General features: G+C 48.4%; 3 long non-coding RNA genes across 4 annotated transcripts; 2 read left to right on the plus strand and 1 right to left on the minus strand.

The window, feature by feature from the left end:
* Window positions 1-1,580: 1,580 nt before the first annotated feature.
* LOC135292726 (uncharacterized) lies at window positions 1,581-4,393 on the minus strand. The gene is made up of 2 exons (XR_010354903.1): window positions 4,292-4,393; window positions 1,581-4,180 (listed from the first exon to the last, which is right to left on the minus strand). It is a non-coding gene; the product is annotated as an uncharacterized LOC135292726 (long non-coding RNA).
* A 463-nt stretch (window positions 4,394-4,856) lies between these two features.
* LOC135292757 (uncharacterized) lies at window positions 4,857-6,001 on the plus strand. The gene is made up of 3 exons (XR_010354924.1): window positions 4,857-5,000; window positions 5,113-5,290; window positions 5,608-6,001. It is a non-coding gene; the product is annotated as an uncharacterized LOC135292757 (long non-coding RNA).
* Window positions 6,002-11,243: 5,242 nt separating this feature from the next.
* LOC135292717 (uncharacterized) lies at window positions 11,244-19,735 on the plus strand. 2 transcript variants are annotated; one of them, XR_010354898.1, is made up of 3 exons: window positions 11,244-11,393; window positions 11,506-11,683; window positions 19,064-19,735. It is a non-coding gene; the product is annotated as an uncharacterized LOC135292717 (long non-coding RNA). The 2 variants fall into 2 exon arrangements; XR_010354897.1 differs by lacking the exon at window positions 19,064-19,735 and adding an exon at window positions 12,001-12,370.
* Window positions 19,736-22,294: the final 2,559 nt, after the last annotated feature.

The raw sequence follows: 22,294 nt of genomic DNA on the forward strand, positions 1-22,294 counted from the left end.
AGAGGCTTGGCTTGTTAAGGTATTCTGAATGTGAATGAGCCCTGGGACACTGAATTCCTGCACTGAAGAGCTGAAGGCTGAACAAGCCTCAGGAGCAGTGAAATCCAGCAGCAGCCTCCAAGTTGCTGAGGATGTCAGCAGCCCCCACTGAGGCCATCCCTGCCCATGGACTGTGGGGGAATGGGCAGACAAGGAGAGCGTCCCTGGGGCTGGGCCAGCAGAACTCAGAGGCACCAGCGGCTCCAGCTGGGCAATGGAGTGTGGAATGTGGCTGGGAAAGCCCTGCCTGGGCTGTGCCAAGCAGGATTGAAAAGGCCCTGACCCCCATCCACTAAAAAACTCTCTCAAGGAGACATTCAAAAGGAATTACAGTTGTTTGTGTACTCTGAGTTGTATGCACAGGAAAAACACCAACAAGAGATTCTGAGGAGCTCAAAACAACAAAACAGCCTTTACTGGCAACGTTAGAAAATCAGAGAAATTTAGTCAAAATGTTTAATGCATCGTTCAATCACCAAAAAACACTTCTCAAAGCAATAACTTGCCCTGTTCGACTTCACAAACTCTAAACCTGTTCAATTTAAAGCTAGTCAGAGTTTGCAAGAGGACAAAAATAGAAGACGTAGACACAGAAAGAGAGAAAGAAAAATAAGATTTATAGAAGCACAGACAGAGCTACCAACTCCTGGACTCTAGCAGTTCAGATGGAAATGCCAAGAGGAGGTAGGGTCAAGATGTGTGCTTGCCTTGTGGTCAGCCTTCAATACCCCTTGGTCTTGCTGGGCCCTTCCCCCAGGTGGGACTTGGTGTCATTTGGTCACTGAGGAGCTGGGCTGGGGCTCCAGAGGTGGCTGTGGAGCATTGCCTGTGCTGTGCCAGGGACTGGCAGCCACTGCTGGGCTGGGATAGAGGCTCTGGGGGGATTGGGGTTCCAGGGCAGGGCAGCGCTGGGGTTCTGGGGCAGGGCAAGGCAGGACCTGCTTCTTCCTCCCCCACACACAAGATGTTTCCAGCCAACAATCTCCTCCAGCCTGTCACAACAGGGAATGTTGGAGGTGAAACTTCAATTTTGCCAATGATCACCTGGCCAAGAGGGACAGTTCTTTTCCACAGGATTGAAAACCACCTTTTCCATAGGATTTGTTACTCATTTCTGGTTTGATTGCCTGGGTTTGGTTTGGTATGGTATGGTTTTGTTGTTGGATTGTTTTCTCGGTGTGCCTGAAGTGTCCAGTCAGGAGCAGAGTGACACTTGCCGAGGAATTTTTGTGGTGCTGTCACTTAATATCAAATATGTTTTTTTGCTGATATCTTTCCTGGGATTTTTTCAGTGCTCTCAAGCCCTCGTTTGTAACAGGATGAAGGAGCCCTGCCCAGGCTCTGGCCCTGGGGGACACAGGGACGCTGCCGGGGGTCCCTGTCCCCCTGTCCCACCCCCCAGGGCCTCGGCCCCCCGTCCCCGTGTCAGGCTCTGGGGTCGATCTCGTGGAACATCCTCTGGGGGAGGCTGCGGCGCTGGGGGTGGGGAGACAGGGGTCTCTTGAGAGTCTCTTGTATCATGTGGTGGAAACCCAGAAAAATAATGGTCAGGAGAAGCAGGGTTTATTGAGAACATTCCTGCATAGCAGACAAGATATAGCCTTGTGCAAATGACTCCATGCAGCATTCACATATTTAATTCCTTCTTTTCCTCTTCCAGGGGAAGCAGAGTTGCTTTATTTACTCCAAGCAATATTTTCTCCCTCCTCCCTGGCAAAGAACAAGCTCCCATCCTGACAAGTGCTCACAGGTTTACTTAAGGCTCATCACACCCATGCTCAAGAGAGTGGATTTAATTTATCACTTGTTCCAATGATTAACTTGCCCAGCTGCCAGGTTCAAGAGCCCCAGAGTGCTGCCTCAGGTTGTACAGGATCACAGAAGGAAAAGCTCCATGGAATTAAGCTGCTGCCACACTGGCCCTCTTTGCCTGTCAGACACATTCAGCTGCTCTTGCTCTGCCCTGTCAAAATCCCCCATAAAATACAAGTGAAAATCCCTCCTCACCTGCGAGAAAAAACAGTTGGGTTCTGCCCAGGGCATTTCAAATTACGTGGGGTAGTTGTGACCTCCCCTTGCAAAGGCAGCATTTCAGGAAAACCAAAAGTTTTTTTCAGGGACTCACCAGGCTCAGGACAACTTCCGCTAATAAGGTTGCTCCAAGCCCCATCCAACCTGGCCCTGAACACTTCCAAGGGTGACACAACCACGGCTTCTCTGGAACCTGTTTTGCTCCTCCCAGCTCTAAAATCGGACCAAACTTAGCAGCCTCAGAGATAGATTTCTATTCAATAGCTGCATTTTTCTAGGAAAGAAATATGGCAAACCTTGTTTGCATCTGACTTGGCAAAATCAACACAAGCTCTGAAGAAACGGCTGCGGCCCACTTTTCTTCCTTTTCCCCATTTGGTGGAAGATTTTCATTCTGTTGTTGTTTGGAGCAGTATTTTAATCGATCTGGCTGAGGATGCTGAAAATAGTACAGCAAGTTACTTGTGCGAGGGGTGGAAAACTGAGCTCCTGCACATCCAGTGTTTCTGTTGTTGGAAGTCTTCAATCCCACCTCTCGCTGGGATGAAATAGGTGCTACTCATCCAGTTTCTAAAGTATCACACATCGAGCTGACACTATTTGAAGACTTAAAAATAAGCACAAATTTAAACAAACCTCTGATCCCTTCCAGTTCCTCTGTTCCACAGTTGATGACAGAAGACAGGAGAGAAAGATTGTTTTGGGAACAATGTTTTCAGGACTCTAAAAAGAATATCAAACCTGCTCTGCCACACTCTCAGCTGTTACAGCCCCAAAAAGCACCGGTTGTCTTTGCTCACAGAGTCACAGTTGTGATGGGATTTCTACCACACCACAGGACAGCCAATTTTTGGTTTTTTTTTTTTTTCCTGGGAATAACTACAGCACTTCTGGGTAGCAAGGCAGACATGTGCCTCTTCTAATGGCCCTTGAAAGTGGATGTGTGAAATGAGGTAGACAAAGCCAAAGGCCAGCTGAACCTGGGATCTCTGAATGGGTCTTGACATTCTTGCCAGGAAGATGAGTGGCAATCACTGTTCTGCCAGGGAAACAGCATCTGCTGGCAATGTGGTCTAGAAAATATGCTTTCTGCTCCTCTCAGAGCCAAAATTCCTACCCATTTCTCCGAAGTCCTTCTTAGATAGGGACCATGTTCAGCTGAGTGACAGTGAAGCAAAATGGCAAGCCAGGAATACATTGCCCTGCACACAACATCCTCCATTCCCATGGATGGTTTCTCACTGGCACACTGGGGGAAGGGAGCAACCCAAATGCATCATTGTACATCAAGTCAGACGTGTTGAGGGATGAACAGATCTCACGGGGATATGGAAACCTCTCCTGAAAAGCAGTTCAGAGAAATCCTGAGCTGTTTTGTGCTGCTAGGCGTGAAGATGCTCAGGATCTTCCACAGGTGCTCAGCAGGCAGTAGGATTGCGGCTGGATGTCTCTCTGCAAATGCCAGTGGCTCAGCTGAGAGCTCTGGGAATGACTGGCACTGCACTGAGAGGGGCCACAGTCCTGCAAGGGTCTTTCATCAGGAGCAAAGAGCAGCCTGGAGGGTGGGCAATGCTGGATCTGTACCACTGCGTGCTCATCCTTCACCTGAATGTGGAGCTGCCCCCAAAGTTGCCATGCATCACTTTTTCTTTTTCTCCTCTTGGGTATATTTTGGAGCAGCTCTTCTATGTGGCTTCTGATGATGATCCTGTGGGAAGCAACCATTTGCCTGCTGTGCTATCCTCACAACTAGTACTAACTCTTCATTTCCTTTGGTTTTATTTGGGGTTTTTTTATCTATTTGTTTGATTGGTTTGCTGCATGGGTTTGTTTGTTTGTTTGGGTTTTTGTCTGATTTGGTTTGAGTTTTTTGTTTGCATTTTCACAACTGACTGGTGAAGTTGGCAAAGCCAAACTCAAGAAAATGTAAACCAGGATCATCTTTTCAGAAATTCCTTTTGGCTGGGTTTAGCTGCATCCCCCAGGCTCAGGATCACTAGTATATTTTCAGGTTTTGCTCTGCGTATCAGCCTGCCCAGATTCCGCTTGGTGTTTCACAAATGGAGAAGACAATGGACATTGTGCCAAGCTTCCTTTCAAACAGAAAATCCTGGGTCAGCATGACAGAAAAGAAGAAACAAAAAATCACCAGTTAGAACAGAACCAGCGTCCCACCATCTTCCCATCCACTGTTATTAATTTTGTACATTTAGAGGCAAACCTGGGTCTAAAGCTTGCATCTCTCAGTTCCTGATGCTATTTGCTACCCTTCAGCCTTGACTGGCCCTGATGTGACTGACTGCTGGGCAAGTGGGGCTGGGGATGCTCAGCCTGGAGAGAGGAGACGCTGGGAGGCCTCCCTGTGGCTCTGCAGGACTGGAAGGGTCCCGCAGGAAAGAAGGGGACAGAGTGTTCAGCAGGGCCTGTGCTGACAGGACAAGGGGGGATGGCTTTCAGCTGCAGCAGGTTGATTGAAGCTGCATCTAAGGAAGCTGCTCTTTTCCACTGGGGGTGGTGGGGCACTGGCCCAGGCTGTGCACAGAGGCTGTGCATGCCCCATCCTTGGCAACAGGGCTCTGAGCAGCCTGCTCTGGGGGAAGATTGCTCAGCTGGGAACAAGATGTTGTTCTTCAGGCTCCCTTGCAAGCCCAACCGTTCAGGGACTCCATCATTCCATGGTCTCCACTGTCCACTTCAGATGGAGCCTGGGAACTGTGATGTCACAGCCCACGCTCCAGCTGGAACGTCCAGCGCCCAGCAAAGGGCACAACACAACCATTGGCCGTTGTGTTGACACGCTCTGCACCTTGCTCCTGCCCTCGCCTTTCACTCTTCTTATCCCCCCGATACCCCGATCATTCCTGACAGCTCCTGAGTGCCTGGATTTCATCATCCAGCCCTGCAGGATGCTCCCATTTGTCCTGAGGAAGGTATGGTGCCATTCCATGGAGGTGGACACCCCCCACCTGCCCGGGTGGGCTGGAGCTCTGTGGGCATGGAGTGGGACAGGGACCCCACTCTGAGGTTTTGCTGCCTCTGCAGGCTGTCCCAGACGGAGAGGAGGAGATGGAGGTGGATACAGAGATTGATAGAGAGGAGGACATGGAGATGAAGGGAGAAGGCACTGGAGAGGAGGAGATGGAGGTGGAGGTGGAGGTGGAAGAGGAGATGGAAGTGGATATGGAAGAGTCCATTGAGGACATGGACATTGATTGAAAAGGTGAGGAAGAGGCCATGATCTTGGCATGAAGAGCAATGCCAGCAGCAGGACAGGCAGAGTAGGTCTCCTGCTGCCAGGCTGGGGCTGGGCTGGGTGCTCCCTGCTCAGGGACATTGTAGCCAGGGCACTGGATTCTGGTGGCCATCCACAGCCTGTCCTGTGCCTGCTTTGCTCCGCACAAGCTCCACCCCAGACCCAGCCAGGCTCAGTTCTGGTAGCAGAGTCCTGCTGCTGTGCCAGTGTCTGCCAGCCTGGGGGCACATGCAAGAACCCTCTGTGCCTGATTGGAGTGACTGTGGCACTTGCTTTTCTTCCAGGACCAGTGGACATCATGGAGAGAGATGCCACCCTTTTGTACATATGTTTTAGGCTTTGTTGTTGTCTTTAGGATATAGGTTTTAGGGCTTTTTGTCTTCTGAAAATATGTTTTCTTTCTTTTTTTTTTTTTTTTTTGATAGGTTCTTCTCTATATATGTTCTATCGACTGTTGTTGTTGTTACACATATTCTTACAATGTAAATATCTTCTGTATTTTTGCTACTGTTCTTCTGTAATAAACAAACTTTACTTTTCACACCCCAGTTCTCTTTGCATTTGCTTCAGGCACAGGCAGCATTTTGCAAAGTTGTGCTTTCCACTGGCTCCAGGTTGCCAGGGCTGGAGGTCCCTGGCACAGCCTCCCCAGGAGTGGGGGTCCCTGTGCACAGAGGGGTCCCACTGACAGAGGTGAGCCTCTCCTTGCAGTTTCTCTGGATACACTTGGGAGCTGTAGGGGCAAAGCCCAGCGTGCCCTGGCCCATGCATCCCATGTTGGAGCAGGGCTGAGCCTGTGTGCTCCTGCAGAGCCTCAGCCATGGCTCTTCCCTGGGCAGCCCCAGGGCTAAGGAGGGTGCACTGGGCTGTGGGCAAGCCCTGCTCCTGGGCACCCTGAGGGGCTGGAGCCAGCCTGGAGGGAGCCTCAGCCCCACATGGACCAAGATTTCCTTTGGAAACCCTCTCTGTCCCCAGACTCTGCTGAGCACAACAAGAATTGATCCTCCTAGTTCAAGGTGTGAAGTTCATTGGCACAAATTTGTCCCTTGCACTTTCTAGCACAGCAAATGCCAGTGCTTGTAATCCCTGTTCTGCACTCTCTGCTCAGGCAGCAAAACATCTGATCCTGAGGGAACATCTGGCATTAGCACCAACCTGCAGAGAGCTCCAGGGGGAGAACCTACCCCCAAGCACCCTGAGAAATCCTTGACACTGATAGTCCAGGGCAGAGCTGAAACTAAAGTATTTTCATGCCAAGAGAGAGGATTCTTTTACTGCTGAATTCATTCTCCAAGAAGAAGAATGGAAGCATTTGGTCTCCTCACCTGCCACAGATGTGTATTGCCAAGGTTTGCCTCTGGGTTATGACTGATTTTGATGAATCTGTTCAGAACTCTGATGCTGTTCCTGGCTAAGGTGCAGAGATGATATTTCAGAGCCAGATGAGCTCAGCACATCTTGTGTAATGCAGAATGTCCAGAGCCAGACATTCAGGCCATGCAAACGGATACTTTTTCATCTCTGTGCAAAGATCAGTAGTAGGACATCACTGATGTAGCACACACTTCTCAGATGCTCCTCTGACCAGCTTCTCCATGGCATTGTTCCTGGCACATTGTTAAAGCCAGGCAGGTCACACATATTCTCTTCCTCTGACTCCTGCTGGGATGACAACATCAAAGGATAGAAAAAAGATATCATGATCAGGGATTTTCATTGTGTGAGCTCAGGATTCCCCAAGCTCTTGCAAAGGGGGAATGTTCATCGGGCAAAGGACACGAGAAGGAGCCTCAAATTGTCCAAAATCTCAGTAAAAATATGATTTCCTATGGAACCCTTCACTATAGCTGGTCACACTTCAGGCCCTTTCTGCACCCATTTCCTGATGTGCCTCTCGCAGTGGGGTGTTCCCACTGCTGCAGGGACCCAGCACAAACCTTATAGCCCCACACCAACACACCCCCAGGAGCTGCAGCCTTCCCTCCAAACCTGGGCACCTGCCACAGCCACCTCTGTGCTGAGCTGAGCCTGTTTCTCCCCAAAACCAGGTGCTCAGTTTATCCTTGAAAAGACTGACAACAGCATTCTTGTCTGCTCCAAAAGAGCCATCATTTCACAGCTGTCATCTCCACACTGAGACTTTATTCCCTTCAAGTGTCGGAGGACACAGGCAGCAGCAAGGAAGGCGCTGAAGTGAGTCAAGTTGAACCCCAAAGAGCTCTCAGCTCCCCGAGAAAGCTCAGACAAGGGCTAGAGAAAGAATTCATGCTCCCATAACTGGCACCTAACAGCCACAGGGCAAGTGAGCAGTTGGTTTTGGAGAATGAAGAAAAAGCACCGAGTAATAAAAGGTGAGAAAAATCCATCACTCCAACAGGTAAATGCAGGTAAACCACATGAAGAAACAGAAGAAGATGGAGGGGAAAGAACCCACCATTAATAGTGTCCATGACACCCAGAGCCAAAAGAAGCCCAGGGGATCAGCAAAGAGGTAAGCACATGCTCCAACCAGCAGCAGAAATGAAGGGAGAGCTCTGGAGAGAACAAAAGAAAGAGGAAGCCTGAAGAAAGGAAAAAATGCCTTCCCACAAGGTGTTTTGGTTTTTTCATGTGAGAGTCTCTTGTATCATGTGGTGGAAACCCAGAAAAATAACGGTCAGGAGAAGCAGGGTTTATTGAGAACATTCCTGCATAGAAGATGAGATATAGCCTTGTGCAAATGATTCCATGCAGCATTCACATGTTTAATCCTTCTTTTCCTCTTCCAGGGGAAGCAGAGTTGCTTTATTTACTCCAAGCAATATTTTCTCCCTCCTCCCTGGCAAAGAACAAGCTCCCATCCTGACAAGTGCTCACAGGTTTACTTAAGGCTCATCACACCCATGCTCAAGAGAGTGGATCAGCTTAATTTATCACTTGTTCCAATGATTAACTTGCCCAGCTGCCAGGTTCAAGAGCCCCAGAGTGCTGCCTCAGGTTGTACAGGATCACAGAAGGAAAAGCTCCATGGAATTAAGCTGCTGCCACACTGGCCCTCTTTGCCTGTCAGACGCATTCAGCTGCTCTTGCTCTGCCCTGTCAAAATCCCCCATAAAATACAAGTGAAAATCCCTCCTCACCTGAGAGAAAGCACAGTTGGGTTCTGCTCAGGGCATTTCAAATTACGTGGGGTAGTTGTGACCTCCCCTTGCAAAGGCAGCATTTCAGGAAAACCAAAAGTTTCTTTTCAGGGACTCACCAGACTCAGGACAACTTCCGCTCATAAGGTTGCTCCAAGCCCCATCCAACCTGGCCCTGAACACTTCCAAGGGTGACACAACCACAGCTTCTCTGGAACCTGTTTTGCTCCTCCCAGGTCTAAAATCGGACCAAACTTAGCAGCCTCAGAGATAGATTTCTATTCAATAGCTGCATTTTTCTAGGAAAGAAATATGGCAAACCTTGTTTGCATCTGACTTGGCAAAATCAACACAAGCTCTGAAGAAACGGCTGCGGCCCACTTTTCTTCCTTTTCCCCATTTGGTGGAAGATTTTCATTCTGTTGTTGTTTGGAGCAGTATTTTAATCGATCTGGCTGAGGATGCTGAAAATAGTACAGCAAGTTACTTGTGCGAGGGGTGGAAAACTGAGCTCCTGCACATCCAGTGTTTCTGTTGTTGGAAGTCTTCAATCCCACCTCTCGCTGGGATGAAATAGGTGCTACTCATCCAATTTCTAAAGTATCACACATCGAGCTGACACTATTTGAAGACTTAAAAATAAGCGCAAATTTAAACAAACCTCTGATCCCTTCCAGTTCCTCTGTTCCACAGTTGATGACAGAAGACAGGAGAGAAAGATTGTTTGGGAACAATATTTTCAGGACTCTAAAAAGAATATCAAACCTGCTCTGCCACACTCTCAGCTGTTACAGCCCCAAAAAGCACCGGTTGTCTTTGCTCACAGAGTCACAATTCTGATGGGATTTCTACCACACCACAGGAAGGCAAATTTTTGGTTGTTTTTTTTTTCCCTGGGAATAACTACAGCACTTCTGGGTAGCAAGGCAGACATGTGCCTCTTCTAATGGCCCTTGAAAGTGGATGTGTGAAATGAGGTAGACAAAGCCAAAGGCCAGCTGAACCTGGGATCTCTGAATGGGTCTTGACATTCTTGCCAGGAAGATGAGTGGCAATCACTGTTCTGCCAGGGAAACGGCATCTGCTGGCAATGTGGTCTAGAAAATATGCTTTCTGCTCCTCTCAGAGCCAAAATTCCTACCCATTTCTCCGAAGTCCTTCTTAGATAAGGACCATGTTCAGCTGAGTGACAGTGGCAAGCCAGGAATACATTGCCCTGCACACAACATCCTCCATTCCCATGGATGGTTTCTCACTGGCACACAGGAGGAAGGGAGCAACCCAAATGCATCATTGTACATCAAGTCAGACGTGTTGAGGGATGAACAGATCTCACGGGGATATGGAAACCTCTCCTCAAAAGCATTTCAGAGAAATCCTGAGCTGTTTTGTGCTGCTAGGCGTGAAGATGCTCAGGATCTTCCACAGGTGCTCAGCAGGCAGTAGGATTGCGGCTGGATGTCACTCTGCAAATGCCAGTGGCTCAGCTGAGAGCTCTGGCAGTGACTGACACTGCACTGAGAGGGGCCACAGTCCTGCAAGGGTCTTTCATCAGGAGCAAAGAGCAGCCTGGAGGGTGGGCAATGCTGGATCTGTACCACTGCGTGCTCATCCTTCACCTGAATGTGGAGCTGCCCCCAAAGTTGCCATGGATCACCTTTTCTTTTTCTCCTCTTGGGTATATTTTGGAGCAGCTGTTCTATGTGGCTTTTGATGGTGATCCCGTGGGAAGCAGCCATTTGCCTGCTGTGCTATCCTCACAACTAGTACTAACTCTTCATTTCCTTTGGTTTAATTTGGGGTTTTTTTATCTATTTGTTTGATTGGTTTGCTGCATGGGTTTGTTTGTTTGTTTGTTTGTTTGGGTTTATGTCTGATTTGGCTTGAGTTTTTTGCTTGCTTTTTCATAAATGACTGGTGAATTTGGCAAAGCCAAACTCAAGAAAATGTAAACCAGGATCATCTTTTCAGAAATTCCTTTTGGCTGGGTTTAGCTGCATCCCCTAGGCTCAGGATCACTAGGGTGATATTTTCAGATTTTGCTCTGTGTATCAGCCTGCCCAGATTCCGCTTGGTGTTTCACAAATGGAGAAGACAATGGACATTGTGCCAAGCATCCTTTCCAACAGAAAAACCTGGGGCAGCATGACAGAAAAGAAGAAAAAAAAATCACCAGTTAGAACAGAACCAGTGTCCCACCATCTTCCCATCCACGGTTATTAATTTTGTACATTTAGAGACAAACGTGGGTCTAAAGCTTGCATCTCTCAGTTCCTGATGCTATTTGCTACCCTTCAGCCTTGACTGGCCCTGATGTGACTGACTGCTGGGCAAGTGGGGCTGGGGATGCTCAGCCTGGAGAGAGGAGACACTGGGAGGCCTCACTGTGGCTCTGCAGGACTGGAAGGGTCCCGCAGCAAAGAAGGGGACAGAGTGTTCAGCAGGGCCTGTGCTGACAGGACAAGGGGGGATGGCTTTCAGCTGCAGGGGGTTGATGGAAGCTGCATCTAAGGAAGCTGCTCTTTTCCACTGGGGGTGGTGGGGCACTGGCCCAGGCTGTGCACAGAGGCTGTGCATGCCCCATCCTTGGCAACAGGGCTCTGAGCAGCACGCTCTGGGGGAAGATTGCTCAGCTTGGAACAAGATGTTGTTCTTCAGGCTCCCTTCCAAGCCCAACCGTTCAGGGACTCCATCATTCCATGGTCTCCACTGTCCACTTCAGATGGAGCCTGGGAACTGTGATGTCACAGCCCACGCTCCAGCTGGAACTTCCAGCGCCCAGCAAAGGGCACAACTCAACCATTGGCTGCTGTGTTTGCACACTCTTCACCCTGCTCCTGCCCACTCTGCTTGTCACCTGCCCCCTGATAACCCCATCACTCCTGAAAGATCCTTAGTGCCTGGATTTTGTCATCCAGCCCTGCAGGATGCCCCCATTTGTCCTGAGGAAGGTATGGTGCCATTCCATGGAGGTGGACACTCCCCCCCTGCCCGGGTGGGCTGGAGCTCTGTGGGGATGGAGTGGGACAGGGACCCCACTCTGAGGTTTTGCTGCCTCTGCAGGCTGTCCCAGACGGAGAGGAGGAGATGGAGGTGGATACAGAGATTGATAGAGAGGAGGACATGGAGATGAAGGGAGAAGGCACTGGAGAGGAGGAGATGGAGGTGGAGGTGGAGGTGGAAGAGGAGATGGAAGTGGATATGGAAGAGTCCATTGAGGACATGGACATTGATTGAAAAGGTGAGGAAGAGGCCGTGATCTTGGGCTGAAGAGCAATGCCAGCAGCAGGACAGGCAGAGTGGGTCTCCTGCTGCCAGGCTGGGGCTGGGCTGGGTGCTCCCTGCTCAGGGACATTGTAGCCAGGGCACTGGATTCTGGTGGCCATCCACAGCCTGTCCTGTGCCTGCTTTGCTCCGCACAAGCTCCACCCCAGACCCAGCCAGGCTCAGTTCTGGTAGCAGAGTCCTGCTGCTGTGCCAGTGTCTGCCAGCCTGGGGGCACATGCAAGAACCCTCTGTGCCTGATTGGAGTGACTGTGGCACTTGCTTTTCTTCCAGGACCAGTGGACATCATGGAGAGAGATGCCACCCTTTTGTACATATGTTTTAGGCTTTGTTGTTGTCTTTAGGATATAGGTTTTAGGGCTTTTTGTCTTCTGAAAATATGTTTTCTTTCTTTTTTTTTTTTTTTTTTAGATAGGTTCTTCTCTATATATGTTCTATCGACTGTTGTTGTTGTTACACATATTCTTACAATGTAAATATCTTCTGTATTTTTGCTACTGTTCTTCTGTAATAAACAAACTTTACTTTTCACACCCCAGTTCTCTTTGCATTTGCTTCAGGCACAGGCAGCATTTTGCAAAGTTGTGCTTTCCACTGGCTCCAGGTTGCCAGGGCTGGAGGTCCCTGGCACAGCCTCCCCAGGAGCGGGGGTCCCTGTGCACAGAGGGGTCCCACTGACAGAGGTGAGCCTCTCCTTGCAGTTTCTCTGGACACACTTGGGAGCTGTAGGGGCAAAGCCCAGCGTGCCCTGGCCCATGCATCCCATGTTGGAGCAGGGCTGAGCCTGTGTGCTCCTGCAGAGCCTCAGCCATGGCTCTTCCCTGGGCAGCCCCAGGGCTAAGGAGGGTGCACTGGGCTGTGGGCAAGCCCTGCTCCTGGGCACCCTGAGGGGCTGGAGCCAGCCTGGAGGGAGCCTCAGCCCCACATGGACCAAGATTTCCTTTGGAAACCAGACTCTGCTGAGCACAACAAGAATTGATCCTCCTAGTTCAAGGTGTGAAGTTCATTGGCACAAATTTGTCCCTTGGACTTTGTCATGGTTTAGGGAAAGTTTGGGAGATAACCCCCAAAGGGGCTTCTCTACAAAAGCAGATTCATTTGCCCCTCCCCCCTCCAACTGATTCAGGAGAAAATATCTCCTTGGAGAAAAGTGGAAAGAAACCGGTTTATTAAACAATGGAAACCAAACAATATTAAATAATAAAACTTCTCACTGCTCCAAAAAAAAAAAGCAAACTCAGAACAGTCCCCTCCCTGGGTTGCAGCTCGGGTCACTCAGTCTTTGATCAGTATCTCTGGTGCTGGAAATGCTGCTGCCCAGGCCCGGTCAGGGGGGCCACAGGTGGAGCTGCCGGTGCTCTTCTGAGTGTTCAGTGCAGAGCAGGCGTGAACAGGTCCAAGGAAAAAGGAAAAAATCACATTCCAGGGAACTTCTTTGCCTCAGCTAGCTAAAACTAACTAAAAGCAAGAAAAAGGGAAAAAGGAGCTCTGTCCGTCTGTCTGTCCATCCGCAGACAACACAGTCCAGGAGCAGGAATGTGGAGGACTGAGAGCAGTCTGAAAACAAACTGTGCGCTTCTTCCCTCCCCTCCTCACTGTCTGGAAGAGAGTCTTAAAGGTGTAAAACTTATTATTCAGTATAAACAGAACAAGACGATTGGGGATAAAAGCATCATATAGTCAACCCAGGACATTCCACCCCTTATCCCCATATCGTCACCTTACTACTAAAACTAATATATATATTCTAACTCTACACACACATACATTATACATCTAATATACAGCTATACACAGACAATGGTGGCAACATTCAGCAAACAGTGATATTTATACATGGTTCTCACCCAACAATCAGATCTCCCTGAGGTACACATTGTGTTCTTCCATCTTCTTGCATTATCCACCACGTGCAACCTGGTCCCTGAGCAAAAACAACCCCGCGAATGGGTTTGTCTGTACTCGAGGCAGGATTGATCCAAACTGTCTTCCCTAACAAACCCCTGACATGTACCACTGGGACTTTGTCTCCATCTACTCTATGCAAAGGCTCAGATTGGGCAGGGCCCACTCAGTTAGTAGAACCTCGGGTATTAACTAACCAGGTGGTCTTTGCCAAATGCTGCTCCCAATTTTTGAAAGATCCCCCACCTAAGGCTTTTAAGGTGCTTTTTAGCAGCCCATTGTACCTTTCCACTTTTCCCGCAGCTGGTGCATGGTAGGGGATATGGTACACCCACTCAATGCCATGTTCTCTGGCCCAGGTGCTGAAAAGGCTGTTCTTGAAATGAGTCCCGTTGTCTGACTCAATCCTCTCAGGGGTACCATGTCTCCACAGGACTTGCTTTTCCAGGCCAAGGATGGTGTTCTGGGCAGTAGCATGAGGCACAGGGTAGGTCTCCAACCACCCTGTGGTGGCTTCTACCATTGTGAGCACATAGTGCTTGCCTTGGCGTGTCTGGGGCAGTGTGATGTAGTCAATCTGCCAGGCCTCCCCACACTTGTACTTGGACCACCGCCCACCATACCATAGGGGCTTCACCCTCTTGGCCTGTTTGATGGCAGCACACGTCTCACAGTCGTGGATAACCTGAGAAATACTGTCCATGGTTAAATCCACCCCTCGGTCTCGTGCCCACTTATAGGTGGCATCTCTACCCTGATGACCTGAGGCATCATGGGCCCATCGAGCTAGGAATAACTCTCCCTTGTGCTCCCAATCTAGGTCTATCTTGGACACCCCTATCTTTGCAGCCTGGTCTACCTGCTCATTGTTTTTGTGCTCCTCATTGGCTCTAATCTTGGGGACATGGGCATCTACATGGCGGACCTTCACAGGTAGCCTCCCTACCCTGGTAGCGATGTCTTTCCACTCTTCAACAGCCCAAATTGGTTTTCCTCTACGCTGCCAATTAGCCTCTTTCCACCTCTCCAGCCATCCCCACAGAGCATTGGCTGCCATCCATGAATCAGTGTAGAGGTAGAGCTTTGGCCACCTCTCTCTTTCAGCAATGTCCAGGGCCAGTTGAACAGCTTTGAGTTCAGCAAGTTGGCTTGATCCACCTTCTCCTTCAGTGGCCTCTGCAACCTGTCGTGTGGGGCTCCATACAGCTGCTTTCCACTTCCGATTCATTCCTACCATGCGACAGGAACCATCAGTAAAAAGAGCATAGCGTGTTTCTTCCCCTGGCAGTTGGTTATATGGTGGAGCTTCTTCAGCACGTGTCACTTCTTGTTCCTCTTCATCAGTGAGACTGAAGTTTTCACCTTCTGCCCAGTTTGTAATTATTTCCAGAATCCCAGGGCAATTCAGCTTTCCAATACGGGCGTGCTGTGTTACGAGAGCAATCCACTTACTCCATGTAGCACTGGTGGCATGGTGGGTAGAGGGAACCTTTGCTTTGAACATCCACCCCAGTACTTGTAGTCGGGGTGCCAGGAGGAGTTGTGCTTCGGTGCCTATTACCTCTGAGGCAGCTTGGACTCCTTCATAGGCTGCTAAAATTTCCTTCTCTGTTGGAATATGGTTGGCTTCAGACCCTCTGTAGCGTCGACTCCAAAATCTTAGTGGTTAGCCTCGAGTCTCCCCAGGCGCCTTCTGCCACAGGCTCCAGGACAAACCATGGTTCCCAGCTGCAGAGTAGAGCACATTCTTCACATCTGGTCCTGTCCTGACTGGGCCAAGGGCTACCGCATGAGCGATTTCCTGCTTAATCTGGATGAAGGCTTCTTGCTGCTCAGGGCTCCAGCGAAAAATGTTCTTCTTACGGGTGACTAGATAGAGAGGGCTCACGAACTGACTGTACTCAGGAATGTGCATTCTCCAAAAACCTATGGCACCTAGGAAAGCTTGTGTTTCCTTCTTGTTGGATGGTGGAGACATTGCTGTGATCTTGTTGATGACATCAGTGGGAATCTGACGTCATCCGTCTTGCCACTTCACTCCCAGAAACTGGATTTCTTGAGCAGGTCCCTTGACTTTGCTCTTCTTGATGGCAAAGCCGGCTTTCAGGAGAATCTGGATGATTTTCTCTCCTTTCTCAAACACTTCTGCTGCTGTCTTCCCCCATACAATGATGTCATCAATATAGTGCAGATGTTTTGGAGCTTCTCCAGGTGAAGGCAAACTGTGGCCTGCATTCTGCTGCCAGCGGAGTGGAGAAAAATGCATTGGCAATATCAATAGTTGTTGGGAGCTTTGTAACAAGCTAGCTCCGAGCTAAAGGTCACTGTGAGATTAATTTGACTGAGATAGAGAATGAGGGGAGTTGCCTTTCCAATTAAACTGTGTCCTTGGCCCACAGATGAAGAAATGCACAGAAACAGGTGGTAAAGCAAAACAGCTTGGGAAAAGTAGTGATAGTTACACCAAAACAGCACGTAGATATCTGATAACTAATTAGCCAATGGTGAGCTGGATTTTGCACTATGCATGAGCTAATTAAAGGGTGTATAATAATTGGTGATTCGGGAATAAAGACGAGACTTGTAGATCATCATCTGGTGAATGAGTCTTCCTTCTCCATCAAATGGCTGACCCCGACGTGAACCCGTAAGACGACTACGGACGGACACGGCTGCCACGGATCGGGAAGTAAGAGCGGGTCCCTCTGAAGCAAGGGGGGGGACGGCAAACGAACCACTGCGAGTTCACGGCCCTGGGAGCTATATAGATAGTCCCAGCCTACGTGCTTCCGGAGTCTGAAAGCCTTGCAACAGCGCTGATTAGAAATGGAAAGGCAAGCAGCATATGATTTATTTACTTGCTTTTTAAAAAAGCAGCAGATTAAGGACATAGACTTGCAGAAAGAGCTCCCACAGTTGTTAGCTTACGAGTATGCACAAGGAGTTTCTCAAAATCCTTATATAGTACATGAATTAACAGAGTGGCGTAAGTTCGGGACCAGGAAAGCGACAGGGGCCGCGGGAGAGCCCGGGGCGGACGCGGCGGCGAGAACGCGTATGGTGGCGGCAGCATGCTCGGTGCTGGCGGCGGTCCCAGCGGTGCAGCGGCGGAGCAGACCGAGCGCTGCGGAGGCGGCATGCTCGGTGCTGGCGGCGGTTACGCGCACCATGGGTCCAGTGACACGCACAGTGACAAAAACTCGCACGGCAGCTGTCCGTAGGGAAAGAGCACAGATCGTGAGGGAAGTGCCAGCCAGGGCCGGGCCAGACAAGGCGAGACGCGGGGGCCGAATACGCGGCAGCGTCAAGCGCAGTGCCGGTGGTAGCGGCGGCGGACGCGCACCAGTAACGCGAAACCCGAAAGCTGGGCCTGGGAGGCCTTTTTCACTTTTTGCAACCGCACAAAAGCACCAGCGGTGTGGGACATGCTCCCGCAGGCTGCGGGTGTTGGCGCAGAGCCAGGGGGAACCAGCCCGAGCGGAAATCCAGGCAGAGCGGAGCCCAAAGGAGATCACGGCTGCACAGGTCCGGGAGAGGGCGTTCCTTTCCGCACCCCCGAGGTGGCGCAGGCTGAAGCTGTGCCCAAGCAGGCGGGGACGGGCGTGGGCAGACATTCCTCAGGGCACCGCCCTGTCACAGCTGCCTGGCAACCACAGCAGCCAGCCCATCGCAGCAATTCAAACAAGTGTCTGAGAAAAAACAGGTCAGGAATTTTCTTCAAGATCAGGATGGAAAACTTCTGCAAATTCACACAGTGCTTCATCATGCAGCAGATGTTATACGGGGCATTTCACCCAACTGTTCCACAGGCTTTACAGTTAGTTTACCAGGCTTTTTTGTAAATGTGTTTGCTTTTCTAAAAGTGATTGAGTATTTCGGTTTGATAGCTTTAAGTTTGATGACTTCATTGCCTTTCCCTTGCCTGAGGCGGGAGCAACCTTTTAGGGGGGCAGAGTCTAAGTAAACTTCCTAGTTTCTGTTTGGACTACATGTGAGAAGATTTAAACTGTAATATTTCTGTATACTATAGTCTTTATGGCCTTTGCTCTCTTCTATTCATTAAGAGATGGCATTAGATAAATGGATGTAAATGTGCTAATTGTTTTTGTACTGTCCTTATTTTAAGTGAAATTATTTGTGTTTAAAATTATCTGTCATCTTTCTCAGTTTTGTTTTTAAATATCTATGCAAACTGTCCAGCTTTACCAGCCTGTTATCCTTCAGTTAATGATTGTTGTCAATCAGTAAGAAATCTCAGTGTAACAAAATGCCAGAGGAACTGCTTTTATTGTAAAAAATTATTCCCAGGGAAACAAAATGTCATGTAAAGATGAAAGTATTAGTAAAGATTCAATTACCCAAGGTGTCTTGGAAGACAGAGCATTTGGAAAAGGTCAATCAGACCCTGTTATGGGGTCATCAGTCGATTCCCCAATGATTCAAAGTTTTAAGAATTATTTATATTAAGTTTATAACCTTTGTTATTTTTAGTTTTTATAAGTAATGCTGATAGTGATTGTTGTTAATATTACATGAATGCTTAGAAAAGGGGTTGTCTTAACTTCCTTGAACACTTGCTGTTGATAAATTGATTACATTATGTGAATTCTCTGATTTTTGTGATAAGAATTATTATTAAGGTATTGTTGTAGTATTTACAGCCAGCTTTCATGTGTTTTTCTATTTTTTTTGTGTGATCACCTGCAAGACACGTGTCTCTTCAAGATCCTGTCTTTTATTTCCTAACTATTTAGATGTTTCTGAAAGTTTTTATCCAAATTGCCAGTTTTGTGGTTCTTTTAATTATTATTACAGGAATACTCCAGCAGAGAATTCAAGAAGTTTGCTGTGTTTGGAAAATCTCTGTCTTGACAGAAACTTCAGAAAGATTCAATTGTTTGATAGTTTGATTAGTTTGTAACCCTAAGGTTTCTTGTTTATAACAGTTGTTTTTAAAAAGTCCTGTTTAAAAAATGTGTTAAGTGACACTCACCAATTAGATTTTGGGCTCTGGCCAAGCTCTAGCTCTATTTGGATGGAGTGACTGACAATCAACCCAGATGTTTTCTGCATCAAATAGTATTCATGTTCGTTTGACTTGGCGATTTGACCATCTATGATAGCTGAGCTATTTTCAGAAGGAGTTGGGGGAAACATGAATCCGGACATGATTTCTCCAATTCTCTGTCATTTTAAGGTTTATCAGCTGTCGCAGACTCTGGGATAAAAGTTCAGTGTTGTAGTGTTTAGTAATTTTCTGATCTTGTATATGTTGTTGTGTGTATTATCTAAATTGATTCCTAATTACTCTTATCTTAACATTTCTCTATGTAACATTGCAAAATGAAACCAGGACCCATTCTTCACCTCCAGGATTTTGAGAAGATTCTTCAGTCCTGCAGGGACGTGGGATTTGTTTGTGTTTTAACAGGTGCAAAGTCCAGATGGATTTCAATGAAGAATGTGTAACTCTATCAAGAGCAAGAGAAACGTTGACCATTCAACAAGCAAAGAAGACAGATATTGGACATGCTGTCTCAAGATGTACAAAGTGTAAATCATGCAGTATTGCAGAATAGAGCAGCAATGTATGCTATAGGGATATTAGGTGTAATAGTATTGCTAATGCTGTATTACCATGCTTGCTTAATTGCGTCCAAAGAATAGTGAGTCAGATGATGGGAAGGGCTTGGAAAACAACACTTCTGGCCCAAAAAGAAAATGGGGGAAATGTTGGGAGCTTTGTAACAAGCTAGCTCCGAGCTAAAGGTCACTGTGAGATTAATTTGACCGAGATAGAGAATGAGGGGAGTTGCCATTCCAACTAAACTGTGTCCTTGGCCCACGGATGAAGAAATGCACAGACACAGGTGGTAAAGCCAAACAGCCTGGGAAAGTAGTAAGTAGTTATACCAAAACAGCACGTAGATAGCTGATAACTAATTAGCCAATGGTGAGCTGGGATTTGCACTATGCATGAGCTAATTAAAAGGTGTATAATAATTGGCGATTCGGGAATAAAGACGAGACTTGTCGATCATCATATGGTGAGCGAGTCTTCCTTCTCCATCAGTTCTGCCCTCTTCCTGATGATGCTGTGCACGGATGGAGCCCTGCCGTGCTTTCAGGATGCTATTCTTGAAAACTTCCAGCATTCCCAGCCCCTGTGCTCTCCATGGATGCCTGCCATGGAATCCCTCTCAGCTGGGTTCAGAGCATCCTCAGATTGGCTCTTCTAAAATCAGGGGTGTTACAGGTTCTGGAGGATTCCCATGCAGAAAGACTTAATTGTACTTGTGATTGGAAATCCAGTTTTGTTTGATCAGCTGCTCTTGCAAAGAATATGTACCAACCCCTGGAATGGTGAAAAGCCACTGAGCAGGAGATGCAGCATGGTGCTTCATTGGGAGGGGCAGGCAGGCCACCCACATTCAGGGCATCCCCTCCATCAGAAGGACATGCATGTTGTCCCTCTCATCCCTCCACCCCACAACCAGGCCTGACATCTCCTCCTCTGGAGCGGAGTTTTTCCTGTTATAACGTCATCTCATGCTTGGTCAGCACGTGAGAAGAGGCTGCAATGGCTTGTGATGCCACCTCCATGCCAAACACAGCTCCACTGTGTGCTGTTCCACTTTCACAGGTTAACTTCCCATCGATTGACCAATCCATTGTCTCCTAAGGGTCACATTCCCACCAGTTCATCCATAAGGTTCCTTCACTGTCTGTTCTTCATTGTCTTGCTGACGTGCACAGCAGCGGATCAAATGTGGCAGGGCCTTAGACACGACGTGGCTCCTGACACACAGGCTCCTTGTGCCACTGCTGGCCTTTCGTGTGCTCAGCAAGATCTGTAACTGCACAGGGTTGTGGAACTGCACCTTCAGCACAGGGACCGTGCCAGCCTGAGCTGCCCTCGTTCCTGTGCACAAAACACGGCGTGGCAGAGAACGGCAGCAGGGGCCTGTGTGTCCCAGGGCCCCGGATTTGTTCTGCTGCAGCTCCACAGGGATGCAGGCAAAGTGAAGAAGCCAAACCGTTTATTAATGAAAGCCAAAAACAAGGGGTGATATGGGAGGGGAAGAGGGAATGGGCAGTGTCTGAGGGCTGGAGGGAGGTATCTACAGGCAGGGAAAGGCCAGAAGCCATGCGAGCTTCCCACAGGCTCAGCTGTACCAATCCAGCGGCAATGGGAGATGGTGTCCTGTTCAGTGTCTCCTGGTGCTGTTCTTGGGACACTGGTTCACCGCATCCTGAAGATGGACCTAATTCTTCAGCTCTTCTGACAAACCGGGCGTGAATATTCAGGTTTCAGTGGGACAGACTAGTGTCTTTCCTTGGGACTGAAATGGCTGGAACAAAGAAGAGAGCCACAGTCAGCACCCACATCTGCATGAATCCTAGGAGACCCTCCTGCCAAGGTGTGCTGCTTTGTGCACCCCAGACATCATGTTTTGGGAGAAGCTGCTGGCAGCTTCCTCCGTGTCTGCTAGGAAACCAATCAATGGCTGCCGTTGGGAATTGATAATCTGGAAAGCTGTACACAAAAGCCTCTGTGAAAAACACATCTTAATAACAAAAGAAACTCGGGGAACTTTCTCTTTTCCCTTCTGGCCGACAAAGAGGTAACACTGCTGGCCCAGCCAAGGCCTGGCTGAGGTCCGTGAAGAAGAAGTCAAGCCCTAGATGGGAAAGATGAGGAGATGCCTTTAGTTTTAGGCCAAAATTCTCTTGTAATTCTCCTGTATATGGAGAATGATACTTTTTTCCCTATAACGCATGAAGGTATGGGGAGATGAAAGTGTTCAAATGGTAGGTATTGAGCAAAGACCTCCATGCTAAAGTCAGCAGATGTTAAAGTAGCTGTGATTCTTGGAGAAGTTTCAACAGAGACAGGGAGAAGAGTGATGAAGATCCTGTGCCCCCAGGAACAGAAGATCTCTCTTGCTAGAGATGAAGATGATTTTAGAGAACAAGAACTTTGCTTTTGAACAGCTCATCTTTAAAACAGTAGCCCATAAGTTGACATGCCACATAAACCCAGCTGTGGGAAAAGCTTGTGGAAAATGGGACTGATTTCAGCATTGCACATTTCCCTGGGTGGCTGCTATTCATGGAAATTGAGAGCCACGAGAGAACTGTTTTCTTATGGAAAAGTCTCCATAACATTAATAAGAGGGACTTCTCTCCTTAAGCAAAGAGACAAAAGACTATTGCAGAGGTAGTAAACTGACTCAACATTTTGGTTTGGTCTCTTTATATTGTCAGTGGGAAAGAAAAGGTTGTAGGGGGAGGAGAAGTGTTCCGAAGGTTTTGTTCTGACCCTTATTACTCTTTCTTTTAGTTACTCTTAAATTGTTCTTCATACCCTTTTAAAGGCTTGAGCCTGCTTTGGCTTTCTCTTAATTCTATCTCAAAGGGGAAATGAGTAAATACATTCTGGTGAGCGAACTGCTGATTAACCAGAACTGAACCCACCACAGCAATTGGCACATTGGCCAGGAAATCCTAAATTGGCAAAGCAAAACCACTACATCAAGGGTGTCCCACTCAGCTCTTCTATCGGCCAGAAGAGAGGAGGGGCCCACGGGATCAGCCACAAGACGCTGGCCACGAATCCCCCCAGCAGTGTCCCTGCAATCGCTCTGTGTGCTCTGGCCAC

Source organism: Passer domesticus, unplaced genomic scaffold (genome assembly GCF_036417665.1).
Source record: "Passer domesticus isolate bPasDom1 unplaced genomic scaffold, bPasDom1.hap1 HAP1_SCAFFOLD_44, whole genome shotgun sequence".
Lineage (NCBI taxonomy): Eukaryota > Metazoa > Chordata > Aves > Passeriformes > Passeridae > Passer > Passer domesticus.